The sequence below is a fragment of the Pelophylax lessonae genome, assembly GCF_965119305.1.
Source record: "Pelophylax lessonae genome assembly, chromosome: 2".
Classification (NCBI taxonomy): domain Eukaryota; kingdom Metazoa; phylum Chordata; class Amphibia; order Anura; family Ranidae; genus Pelophylax; species Pelophylax lessonae.
Window position 1 is genome coordinate 79,312,448 of NC_138769.1, and position 14,268 is coordinate 79,326,715.

The 14,268-nt window shown below is 44.7% G+C and overlaps 1 protein-coding gene across 2 annotated transcripts in view; it reads right to left on the bottom strand.

The window, feature by feature from the left end:
• Positions 1-14,268, bottom strand: part of LOC309547474 (protein EURL) — an 80,963-nt gene that overhangs the window by 4,121 nt on the left and 62,574 nt on the right. The window lies entirely within an intron of this gene.

Genomic DNA, 14,268 nt, shown 5'->3' on the forward strand with positions numbered 1-14,268 from the left:
ACTGCAAAACTGCAAGGAAAGCTGGGCTCTTAGCACTGGAGATAGCTGGTGCTGCTGCAGGACGCAGCCCAACCAAAAAAAATAATTTTGACGGATCCAAACTAACACGTGATGGTGACTTTCTCACAGCAATAAAAGCTTTATTTTTAAAGTAGAAATAAAAATATATTTCAGACACTTATTTATTTCTGACAGAGGGGAAAATTAAGGTGGTATTAAACACAAAACTGTAACATATTGCACCTTAACTATGATTAGTTGAGGTGGTTGCATCGGTTTTCTTTCCTTTGGCTTTTTCCCCCTCTGTTTTCACCTGGGGATCTGGTCAGTAACACACCTCCTGTATTAGTGAGACACAACTCTGGAGGAATGAACAAAGGAGGAACAGCAGACAGCAGCATTGACAGTCGGCGGTGGTGTGGGGGGTGTGGTGGTGGTGGGGGTTAATGGTAAATGTATTAGCAGATTCAGAACCCACTAACAAATTGAAGCCAAACTCCAGCTCACACTGGAATATCAGTTACAGCAAACATTTTTTTTTCTTTTGAGATAAAGGTTTTGCATAAATGAATAAAAGCTGGTCATTTTAAGCACAGAAAGTGATACTACAACACACACTGTTTTACTTTACATTGTTCCTTCTATTTCTGTATATGGATGATGACACTAATTATTTTATTTGAAAAAACCTCCAAGTACCTTTTTCCTAATCAATACATTGTCACATGACCCAGATTGTCTGCAGGGAAGACAAACAGGAGGAGCTTCTAATCCTCTGCTCCCGATCGCATGTTAAAAATGAAAAAAACAAAACAAAAACTAAAAACAGCCTTTGGCCTCTTTCACACAGTCCTCCTCCATAGGCGGATCCGTGTTGCTCAGCGGGGATCGATCCGCGATCCCCCCTGAGCCGGCGGATGACAGCTCCATCTCCGCTTGCAGAGCGGAGAGGGAGGTGTCTCAGCCCCCGCTGCCCTCTATGGGGGATCGGATGAGAGCGGACCGCCTGTCCGCTCTCATCCGATCCGATTATTGAACGGATGGAAAAATAGGGTTTCCATCCGTCCAGATTTCACGGACAGGATCGGATACGGATGGCAGCGGGTGTCAGCGGAGGTGTCTCCGCTGACATCCGCTGCCCCATAGAGCTGTATGGAGGATCCGATCAGATCCACCTAAAAAACTGACAGGCGGATCTGATCGGATCGCCCGTGTGAAAGAGCCCTTTGGGATACAGAGTAAAAATAAATATCAATGAACTGTTTTAAATAGTCATACACATATACATTTGAAAGCAAATCTTTATTATTTTGTGGCATAAACATGGTGTGGGAACATGCCTGCCAGCCACAGGCTGTGTCATGCTCCTCCAGCCTGTGTCTTAGAATGAAAGGGGTGAAGCCTCCATTAGTCTACATGTACAGGTAGTGTAATATCCCACCCCCATTGTGTTTAGTTGGTTAGTTGGCATGGTGGGGGAGGGAGGGAGGGAGGGGACTGTTAGTTACCAATGTGTATATGCCCACATGGGCTGCTCAGATGGGATAGGGAGGAAATGCTTAGCATAGAAACCTACTGAAAAACTGAGCATGTGCAGAGCTGCCACCACAGCAGCAAAATCCCAGCTGAATTGGGGGACATGGACAAGGTGGAGACAGAGCAGCAGTATAAACCAGGTTTTTTTTTGCAGAATACAGAAAATGAATCTCATAGTGACTGATTAAGTATCAACAGTATGTATTGCACCATTTATTGATCACTTTTTTTATGATGTGGGTTTAGTGATGCTTATGCTGAAGGATTTGTGCTGGGGAAAAAAAAAAAACAGACCTGCTGGCTGGGTTACCAAATGAAAATAGAAGAAAGGGAGTCTAAAAATGAAATCTAATGCAGCCATCACATCTAAGAATTGGTAAGCTGCAATATAATAAATATTTCATTTTGGGTTTAATACGGTTTTAACAACCTTGTCAGGGTTTTATACCTATGACCCCACTAAGGGCATTCCCTTGCACTCCCTGCTCTGACTTACCAAATGAAGGGAAATCTCTCTATTGGAGACACAAACTGACCCTTCATGTCGCAAAAACAAAATGGAGTCAACAAGACAGTTGTCTTCAGTAAAGAAAAGCTTTGAACACAGAGAAGTCAATCTCTATAAAGTAATGGATGAGAGTGTTTACAAGGAACACACAGGTTTCTGAAGTTTGGAATGCATCCGATTGGTTGACAAGTTGATCTTATGACAAACACTGGCCCCACTGCTCATAGCAACCACAATGACTGTAGTGCAATGGAAACATGGAGAACATAAATGTTTGCAATGGTAAACAAGAACAGCTCTTCCTACTGACACTTGAATGTGGCACGCTGAATATAGTTGTGATCAATAATTAAAATAAATGTAAATAAAGAAAATGTCCAGCCTACCCTCGCCCATCTCCTAATTAGCATCCAGGGTACAGCCTAGCTTGCCAATTAGAAATTGCCTTTGGCAGATCCTCTAATTTCACACAGCATGTTAGCTGGGTGTTTCCCATTATCTCCCAGAATCCCCTGCAATATTCCCTCCTGGCTGACAGCACATTTGGCGATGCCATGGTACAGTAATTGCTTTATTCCAATTATGTGGTTCCTGAGGTGCGTTCATTAACTATAGACCCTTAGAGCCTGGGGTAATGTAGAGTTAATGGGTAAAGCAAACCTAGCATTGTATAGTGTAAGTGCGGGGATGAACGCCATGATAAAATTACAGAAGAAATTATTCTCGTCTCCTATACCCCTATGTCAACCACAGTGGGATCCCCCATCCTACTGGTGTGAACCGTGCTTGGCGGACTGACTATAGTTAGCGGTCAAATCTTATTTCAGCAGGAAATTATCTTGCAATCTTTTGTTGGAGAAAGAGCCCGATTTCAATCCAGTGATCCATTGACTCTCTCAGCGATCTCCCTCCTCATTGGTTCAGACAGCCATTGGCTCCCACTGCTGTCAATCACAGCCATTGAGGAGGGAGCAGGGGCAAGGCCAAGGCATGATCTGTGTCAATATGGAAACAGAGCTGGCTCAGGAGAGAGCACGCACAAGCAAGACGCTTGCTATGGGGGCACTCAGTGGGAGGGAAAAGAGCCAGGAAGGCGGACAGGGGACACGAGAAGAGGAGGATTAGGGTGGTTCTGTGCAAAACTATTGCACAGAGCAGGTAAGTATACCATGTTGGGTATTTTTTAAAAATAAAAAAATGTCCCTTTCCAATTAGTGAGTGGTTTGCATTACCAGGTTGAAAACACTCTAAGCTAAATGTCCATTGGGAGAGGGATGCTCCGTTTGTAGCCCATTGGCTGCATGTGGTCTTCTGAAGTCAATAATTTATTACAATGATTTCTCACAATCCAAAATATCTGCAAGTATGCAGAAGAGGGTGTAGCCACAGTCAGAAGCATGGCTAGCAACTTTGGGCTAATAACTATATAAATCTTTATACCTGCTGTGCATTGCCAATGCGGTTCTTTTAGGCAATATTATTCTCATACTAAAAAGGAGGCCCTTTGTAGTTACTGCTGACCTCTCCTTTTAGAAGTTCTAGTTGCCTGGATGGCTTCCAACCTGGAAATTGCATGCAAATGAAGACTTCTCTGAATGCTTTGTGTATGTGTTTTTGGTCTGTGCCTAAAAGGTAAAAAAAAAAAAAAAAAAAGACAGCAAGGGGTGCCAACTCAGTGTAGTAAATCTGTACTTTTATTTAAAAAGGACAAATGGCAACTCATGTTTAAAACAAAGAATTGCTCATCTCATAGCATTCACATGTGTTGCTGATCAGCTTTTGGGAAGAACTTGCAGGCTGGACACTGGTGCAGCTGCTGAATGGATCACAATACCCTGGGGAGCTGGACCCGCTAGCCACAAAACCACCCCAGTGCGAATGCAGAGCACAAACCTGGTAGAGACATATCGGCTGGGGGGACCAACAGAAAAGGGCGTGGTTACAACTTTCTGCACGTCTGGCTGGAGAAAAGAGCTTTGATGCTCCCAATGCTTAACCACGCCCCTTTGCAGTTAGTCCTCCTAGCCGCAACGCCACATCCAGGTTTGCTCTCTGCGTGTGCTCCCGGGTGGTTTTGTGACTTCCGGTCCGGCTCCCCATCTCCCAAGCGTTCTGTATTCCATTCGGCAGCTGCACCAATTCCTGTCCTGCAGGTTCCTCCCATGAGGACAATTAGCAACACAGGCAAATTCTAGCAGATGAGCGATTCTTTATGTTTTAAACTTGAGTTGCCATTTGTCCATTTTAAATAAAAGTACCGATCTGCTACACCTAGTCCCCCTGAGGGGGAACATGATAGCAATTTTTAAATATCTCAATGGGGATCTCAGCTTAGAAAAAAAGCTGTTCAGTCGAAGGGATTGCATGAGGACTCGAGGGCATACAATGCGATTAGAGAAGTGTTTTAACCTCAGGCACCGTGGGGGGTTCTTTACTGTTAGGGCTACAAGATTGTGGAATTCTCTACCACAAGAGGTGGTTTCTGCGGGAAGTATGGTGGCTTTCAAAAGACTCTTAGACTTACATCTCAAGGATCAGAACATTCAGGGCTATGTGAGATGATTACAGCCACACACACCTACACAGGTTGAACTGGATGGACTATTGTCTTTATTCAACCTCACCTACTATGTAACTATATATGTAACTAAGTAGTTGGCGCCCCTTGATGTCCCCTTGTTTTTAAAGATCACTACAATCTCAAAGTGGAGCAACCTGTAGTGGAACTGGATCTTTACTACTCCTGTTGCTTGGGACTTTATTTTTATCTTTATGAAATCTAAAAGGTCCTACAGACAAATATGAGCTTTAATTGAATATCCTGTTTTATATGCATTACAGCAAACCCCCCTCCATTGCGGGGGTTACGTTCCGGACCCAGCCGCGAAAAGTGAAATTCCGCGAAATAGAAAAACCCTATTAAAATGCATTGTAGGCATGTTTTTTTTACTGTCACTGTACGTGTTAAAGAATTTTAAGGTCTTTAAACACACTTTTAAAACAATAGAAACTCATTTAAACACATAAAAGATACTAAGAGACAGAGCAAGAGCTATGGAAAACACAAAAATATTTCATTTTTAATGATTTATATAGTAAAATAACATTACAAAAAAAAAAAAACGTGAATTACCGGGACCGCAAAAACTGAACCGTGATGGAGCGGGGGATTACTGTACATTTATTTTGAGCACCTGGTTACATGTAACCTTTTAGCACCATTTTATCCTCTGTTTACAACATTCCTAAGGATTGCAAACTTTGGGTTGGCAGCAATCCAGTTAGAACTTGCTATTAGTCTGAATTTCCTCTATTCAAAAGAGATTGTAGCAGCACAAGACCGAGCTGTACTGATCTCCACAGCGGGAGAGTCACAGCGCTATTGACCCATAAAGTCTCCGCTAATAACTCAGGTCTATGCAATCAAGCGGCAAGGGCCATGCCATAGATCAGAATGACAAACGTCTGCCAGCATGACTTTGTTAGAGGGCAGGATTATCTCTCAAATCAGACAGGTGACACATAATGGAGACAGCGTGAGGTGTGCAGAAAAACTGCAGACTTGTTAAAATAAGTTAACTTCATGTTAATGAACTCAAACTTTTCCTAATGCCCTAATTTACAGTGGCACCGAACAGAAAGTCAAGATTTGCTACCTTATAGAAATGTTATTTGTGCCGAAGCATTAAAAAGTTACCTTTATTTTAAATTCTTGGGGGGGGGGGGTGATATAATGTAGTGAACGGGATCTACGCACAGTCTATAAGATATGGAGGACATACCATATTTCTGCCTTGTATTACAGAATGGTTATATACAGACATTGTTGCACTCCCTGTACTCCCTTGGTCCACAAATCTATTAAAAAAAGGTATACACAGTGGGTATAGAAAGGAATCCCCCCCCCCCTTTAAAATAATCAAATTTTTCAGCCTGAAATTAAGACAAACACAGTTTTTGTTTTAACCAGCTGCATTTACTCAGTGCAACTAACATAACATAACTTCACATAAGTAATGATGACACCGAGTCGGAAAAAAGGATCACCTACCTCTGAAAAATGACATGTAAACTCAATCAGGTGTAGCTAATCACCTTCTCAATGGCACAAAAAGCTTTTTGACTTTCAACTGTGCTCATTTTGATTAGCTCAGCATGAAAATAACTTTCCTGGAGCATTTCAGTCCCTGATAGTGCAATTGAAGCAAACAATCAACTATGGGTGGCAAGTCACCGTCAAAAGATCTCTGGGATAAAGTCGTAGACTGGTACATGCCAGGAGATGGCTATAAAAAAAACTGTCAAAGGCTTTATCAATGCCTAGAAGTGCAGTGAAGTGTATGATCAATAAGTGGAAGGTAGTTCGTACAACACAGACCCTCCCTGGATCAGGACGTCGCTCCAAACTGGATGAAAGAACCTGGAGGAAACTGGTCAGAGAGGTTACCAAGAGGCCTACAGTAACTCGGAAGCAGTTGCAGGAATTTATGACAAAGAGTGGTCATTGTGAACATATGACAACAATAACACAAATTCTCCACAAATGTGGCTTGTACAGGAGGGCTGCAAGAAAAAAGCCACTCCTCAAAGGCCACTTTAAGTCACGTCTGAGCTTTGCCGAATTGCACCTTGAACATTCTGGTGGAAAAGGTGTTGTGTGAATAAACATGAGACTAAAACTGAATTATTTGGCCTCAACTCCAAACGATTTGTCTGGCAGAAATGCAATACAGCTCACCATCCAAAGAACACCATTCCTACAGTAAAGCATGGAGGTGGTAATATCCTGTTATGGGGGTGTTCCTCTGCAGCAGGGACAGGAGCACTTGTCAGGATAGAAGGAAAAATGGATGGGGGAAAAATGCTGTCAAATTCTTGAGGTAAATCTGCTGCCCTCTGCCAGAAAGTTGTTAAATGGAAAGAAGGTTTACCTACCAACATGACAATGACACACAGTACACAGGAAAAATTGCCGTACACAGGAAAAATTGCCATACAGTGGTTGGAGGAGAAAAAGGTGAATATGTCTTTGCATAGCCTAGTCAGAGCTCAGACTTCTATCCCATTGAAAATCTGTGGAATGACTTAAAGACCGCAGTCCACAATCGGTCACTATCAAAATTTAACTGAACTTGAACAGTGCTGCAAACAAGAATTGGCAAATCTTGCAAAGTCTAGATGTTCAAAGTTAGTAGAGAGACATCACAACAGACTAAAGGCTGTAATTAAAGCAAAAGGGGATTTAACAAAATACTGACACGGGGGGGGGGGGATCCTTTTCTCAACTCAGCGATTTGTTTTTTGTAATTTTTTCTGACATGTTGCCGTTATATCTTTCACTTGAATGTTATAAGTTGCACTGAGTAAGTACAGGTGGATAAAAAAAAAACCACGTGTCTTCATTTCGGGCGCAATGCAACAAAATGTGATTTTAAAGGGGGTGATCCTTTTCTATACCCACTGTATTTAAAACATCTACACACACACACACACACACACACACACACACACGAGTGTACTTAACATAAAAACACAGAAGCAGTCACAGCCCATTTGTCTTACTGTCAATCAAGGTCGACAATATTTTTAAGGCATGCAAACCTCCCAAGGCAGTAATAAGGTTGCAAGGCAGAGCAAGACCGACCTTTCTGTGTCCTATGGATTCACTGTGCCAAGACACAGAGTGGGAAGAGACTATACTGGCTTCTTTGTAAACACTACCGAGCTTTCTCAGCAAAGCAGGGCAAAGAGCAAACATCCAAATCTCAACATTCACTTTTCTAGCTTCAGATTACAGAAATCACACCATGTTCATTGAGCAGGCTTAACGTCATGGGCACATAACATTTTTTTTTGCTGCCTATCAAAGCATGTAGGGCAGCAACTAGCTTTTTTTTTTTCATAATCAATTGTCCGATTATTTTGATGAATCCGATAAAAACCACAAAAGAAAAAAAAAAAAATTATTAATTTAGTGAATATGTAAAGTTAAAAAAATAAAAAATAATAATCTTGAATATCTATATGCAGTGGTAAATATATACATAACCAGCTACAGTATCTCAAAAAAGTGAGTACACCTCTCACATTTTTGTAAATATTTTATTATATCTTTTCATGTGACAACACTGACACTTTACTACAATGTAAAGTAGTGAGTGTACAGCTTGTATAACTGTAAATTTGCTGTCCCCTCAAAATAACTGAACACACAGCCATTAATGTCTAAACCGCTGGCAACAAAAGTGAGTACACCCCTGAATGAAAATGTCCAAATTGGGCCCAAAGTGTCCATATTTTGTGTGGCCACTATTATTTTTCAACACTGCCTTAACCTTCTTGGGCATGGAGTTCACCAGAGCGTCACAGGTTGCCACTGGAGTCCTCTTCCACTCCTCCATGACGGCATCACGTAGCTGGTGGATGTTAGAGACCTTGCGCTCCTCCACCTTCCGTTTGAGAATGCCCCACAGATGCTCAATAGGGTTTAGGTCTGGAGACATGCTTGGCCAGTCCATCACCTTTACCCTTAGCTTCTTTAGCAAGGCAGTGGTCATCTTGGAGGTGTGATTGGGGTCGTTATGTTGAAATACTGCCATGCGGCCCAGTCTCCGAAGGGAGGGGATAATGCTCTGGTTCAATATGTCACAGTACATGTTGGCATTCATAGTTCCCCAAGTGAACTGTAGCTCCCCAGTGCCGGCAGCACTCATGTAGCCCCAGACCATGACACTCCCACCACCATGCTTGACTGTAGGCAAGAACCACGACCGGGTTAGAGTAAAAACCCCCGTAAACCATTTCAGTTTGGCAAAAGGACTATCACTCCCCGGTGCAGAGATCCTGCACCATCCCGTACAGGCTCGAAGCACCAGTGACAGAAGGCGGCCATTGGAGGATTGGAGATTTCCCAGTCATAGTGCAACGCAACCAGTTGATGGCCCCACATGTCTAGCAGGAGGAAGTATCACGGCCAGAGAGCTAGTGAAAGTGACCCCGCCACTCTAGTAATGGGTGGGGACAGACCTGCATGCTGAAGAGAACTGGTCAGTGGGCTTGGTGGACCTGTGGTCAAGACTCAAAAAAGCTGTGTCCGTCAATTAACATAAGATAAACCCGGTTTTGCCGATTTTCAGACAGCACAGCAGATAATTACTATAAAGGGGTTAATTTATTCCTACACAGAGCCCTTCCTTCCTTCCTGTGTATTTCCCACACAGAGCCCTTTGAGTGATAGTAGCTGCTGCAATTTGTTTTTTTAAAACAAACATTATCACTTACCTGCTCTGTGCAATGGTTTTGCACAAAGCAGCCCTGATCCTTCCGCTTCTGGTGTCCCCTTGCCAGTGCTTCTGGCTCCTCCTCCCATCAGAGTGCCACAATAGCAAACCGCTTGCTATGGGGGTGCTTGTGCGGGCTCAATACCTAGCTGCACTGTGTGCTTCTGTTGACATATACAGTGCAGCTCGGCCCCTCCCCTGCTCCCTTTTGGCAAACTGTGATGGACAGAGAAGCACTGTTGCCTCCAAGTCCCATGAGGAGGGAGAGAGAAAGAGCAGTACTAGGTCGAGATTGGGATCAGGCAACCGTACAGGGGGGCTAGGGGGGAGCTGGTCACAGGCGACTTTTTACCCTAATGTATAGAATGCATTAAGACAAACATTCTGTCTTTAGAATCACCTTAAATAACTTCCTTATGCTGCTAGCATTCGTAAATAGATAGGGAAGTATATCCTATTTAATTTGTTTTAAATTAAATTTTAGATTTTTTTCAGTTACTACCTGGTTTCCTGGCTTAAGCAAATGATGTCATACATCCCAGGAGTCTTCAGAAGGGGAAGAGGGATTTTCTCAGCTAAGCACACCCTCCTGCATGTATTGCCTGAGTTCAGGGCACATGGATTATCAGAAGTAAATGCTACATGAATCATCTGCCCTTGCTCAAGATGGCCACAGCCAGAAATGCTAGGGAGGTGTTTTTCAAAGTGATTTCTCAGCAAAATAAAGCATGGAGACATGGATGGATTGGGGAGTTTGCTTTGGATATTAAAAGTAAATCAACTAGAATTTTTGGTTTGTGGTGTTCAGATGCAGTGTAGTTTCACTTTAAAAGGTCTGTCACTTTGCACATTCAGGTCAAAAGATAAGTTCTTCAGAAAGAACAACCTAAAACCACTGACACATACCTTACCTACCCTCAACTCTTTCATCAGAGCTAGTAGTCCAAGCAGTGTGTAAGCTCCATGTCACATGGTATCGGAGCTTACAGACATATGACTGCCTGATCAGGTCCATGCACTGCATACAGGTACGAAGAGGGGGCAGTCACTTGCTCCCACACAGCTGGAAGAACCTGGTATTTATTGTGCACATAGGAGTTATGGCCGAAGAGTATGAACCTGTAAAAAGGCTGGGCGAAGATGAAGCGCCAGCAGTGGAGGGAATCCTAGTCATTTATTAGAAGGGATTGGCCTACTAGGTAAGCGTGATATAATGTGAAAGCATGCTTTTCAGGAAAAGAAAAAAAAAAAAAAAAAAGCATGCTCCAGGGCCCAAATTTGTTTATTTTTTTAATGGCCAATTCCTTTGATTCTACATTATCACTAATCTTTCTTATATTTTAACAATAGCCGGAAGTGTTTTACAAGACACCTAAGAATGCAAAGAAAGATGGGAACTAGGCAGTCATTTTGTGCTTTGACAGGTTTAGATCAGGCATAAAGCAGTATTTTAGTAAACAGCACGGTCAAGTACTGTAATAATGGGATTTTTGACTTACCGTAAAATCCATTTCTCTGATGTTCATTGAAGGACACTGCCTCTGATCTTCAAAACCATTGGGTTACACTGCCGCCTACAGGAGTAGGTTATTGGGCAGAAAAAGAATCTAGCTACACCTGTGGGCAGTTCAGGGGGTATACTCCCTCTACCTGCTATAGGTACTCCGTTTTGTTACAAGCAGTGTCAGAAAAATTACAACTCCATAGAAGGGTGGGTGCTGGGTCTGTCAACGAACATCAGAGAAATGGATTTAAGGGGAAGTCGCAAAAATCCCATTTTCTCTTTCGTTCATTAACGGACACAGCGCCTGATCTTTATAACCATTGGGGAGTCTTAAAGCAGTGTAAAACATGAGGGGTAGGAACAGCGAAAAAAATTCCCGAAGCTAAACAGTTGCCAACCAGGCAACAGGAACTCAACCAAAACAACTGGAGCTCACCTGAAAAAAAACAAAAACACCCTCGAAGAGGATCAGGTCCTCTCAATAGCAGCCTGCAAAAACCTTGCAGCCAAAAGAAGCACCCGCAGATGCCAACACATCCACTTCATAAAACTTTGTGAAAGTGTGCACCGACGACCAGGTGGCCGCCTTGCAAACCTGCGCCACTGACGCCTGATAACGGAAGGCCCAGGATGATCTAAGCACCTGAGTAGAGTGCGCCTTGACAGGGAAAGGAGGGACCTGACCCCTGATGGGATAACCATCTGTCTGATCCATCTGGAAATGGTCACAAAGGAAGTGGACAACCCTTTCCGGGGCCCATCTCTGAGCACAAATAGTGAGTCTGACTTCCGAAAAGACTCAAAAAAGACTGCCAGGTACACCCTAATTGTCTTCATTCAAATGAAAATCAGAGACAACCTTTGGGAGGAACGACGGACAGGGGTGAAGGACCACCTTATTTCTGTGAATCACCAGGTAAGGTGAACGACAGAATAAGGCTGTCAGTTCCGACACCCTGCGAGCAGAGGTGATAGCCACCAAAAATCCACCTTCTGAGACAGCGTAAGCAAGGGAATATCCCAAAAATTCTCAAAAGGGTGGCTTCTGGAGGGAGGACCAAAAGCACCAAATTGAGGTCCCAAGGCGGCAACGTAGACCGCACTGGAGGAACCAAATGTCAGACACCCTGAAGAAAGGTACGCACCAGGGAGTGTGTGGCCAAGGGCCATTGTAAGAAGACCACCAAAGCCGACACCTGGCCCTTGATGGTACTCAAGGCCAATTTCTGTTCAACTCCCTATTGAAGGAAGGTCAAAATCCGAGCCACCAAGAAGGAGCGAGGATGAACTGCAAGAGACTCACACCCCGCAATGTACGTCTTCCACGTACGATGGTAGATCTTCCCAGAAGTAGATTTCCTAGCTTTTAACAGCATAGGAATCACCAACTCAGATAAACCCCTATCCTTCAGCACCTAGCAATCAACAGCCAAGCCGTCAAAGCCAGTGACTGTAAAGCATGAAGGAGGATTGGTCCTTGGGACAGTAGATCCTGCCCGAGAGGAAGCCTCCAAGAAACGTCAGCGACCAACCGCATCAGATCAGCGTACCAAGCCCGGCGAAGCCAGTCCGGAGCCAATAAGATGACCAGAATCCCTTCTGCCTTGATCCTGCGTAGAAGTCTTGGCAGAAGCTTGAGAGAAGGGATGGTGTAAATTGGACAATACTGACCCAACGGGGCCACAAGCGCATCTGTGGCGTCCGCCAGAGGATCCCGTGACTGAGCCACAAAACTCTGCACCTTTCAGTTGAGCCGAGGCACCAACAGATCCACCTGATAAAACCCCTTTGGATGAAGGGACCACTACCCATTGGTCCAACGCCTGCCAACTGAGGTAATTAGTCTGCCAGATTTCCACCCCGGGAAAGTATACGGTGGAAAGGGCTGGAATGAACCATTCTGCCCTCCTTCGAATGCCGGCAACCTCCAGAGTCGCCAGGAAACTTCTTGTGCCCCCCTGGTGATTGACATAAGCCACGGCCGTGGCACTGTCCTTCTGCATGCGCACTAGACATCCCTGAAGACTATCCGCCCAACAGTCCAGACACAGTCTTTTTTCTCAGAGTTCCAAGACATTGATCGGTAGTCTGGACTCTTCCAGTGTCCAGATCCCCTGAGCAGAATGTTTGCCGGGGACGCCTCCCATGGTGATCACTGTCCAATAGGTAGACACCATCAGGCCCAGTACCCGCATGCAAGTCCGGAGGGATGACCATCTGCTGGACAGCAGGAGACGAATTGCAGCCTGCAATTTCTGAAGTTTGTCCAGAGGACGGAGCAGAAAATTTAGAATCGAGCCAAACTCCCGTAGAGTTTGTATGGTGATTTCCAGGTTTTCCACCAGAGCCGTAGGAGACTTCGCTCGCAGGAGGAGATCGTCCAAGTAGCCCAGTACCGCGATCCCCCCATTGGCATAACAAAGCCAGCACTGGGGCTAACACTTTTGTGAAGACCCGAGGAGCAGAGGCGAGACCAAAGGGTACCGCCACAAACTGGTAATGCTCCTCTCCCACGTCAAAGCAGAGGAAGTGCTGATGACCAGCACATATTCTAATGTGAATGTAAGCATCCTTGATGTCGATAGAGGCAAGAAAATCCCCCTGATGCAGGGATGGCACTACCGTGCAAATTGACTCCATTCTGAGCTCATGCACCTGCACAAAGCAGTTCAGCGCTTTAAGGTCCAGGATTGAAAAACGCAACTGGCCTTCCTTCCTGGGAACTGTAAAGAGGTTGGAGTAGAAACCCTGAAAACGTTCTGAAGTTGGAACCAGGACAATCATCCATAGAAGTAACAGGTATTGTACTGCCCCAAACAGACCCTGTAAGTGGTCCGGGGACAGGCGCAAGTTGGAAGGAAAGAACTTTGCTGGGGTACAAGAGCGAAACTCGATCTTGTAGCCAGAACCAATGACTTAGTGGATCCATTTTTCTTGTTCCAGGAAAGTCCACGTGTCCGGAAACAAGCGAAGACGTCCCCCCACCCTCGATACGGGTGAGGGCGCACCTTCATGTTGAAGGAGCCTTGTCTGCAAGAAGCCAGCTTTTGGCTTGCCAGACCAGGTTCGTTTGGATCCTCCAGAGGAGGTCCCGAAAACCACCTTCACCCAGGACACAAAAGGATTCCAGGACCACCGTCAGTGCATCGATGGATGGTTGGGACCCGAAGGGCCCTGCAGCCTCAGAGAGGGGGAATCAGGTAGGGAGATGTGGTCCAAAGACTCCATGAGTCACCAGGGAGATCCCATAAAAAGTGTAAGACACTGCAAAGGGACAACCCTCACCGCACTGGCAGCACCACCCGGTCGCCAGGCAGAAAGCACCCAGTGATCCTCAGTGGAGAGGGAACCTCACCAGACTCACCACCCAGCAGAAAAAGGCACCTGCAGCCACCAGGATAAACTGTACTCCACATGTGGAGATCAGGAAGTGAAAAGAT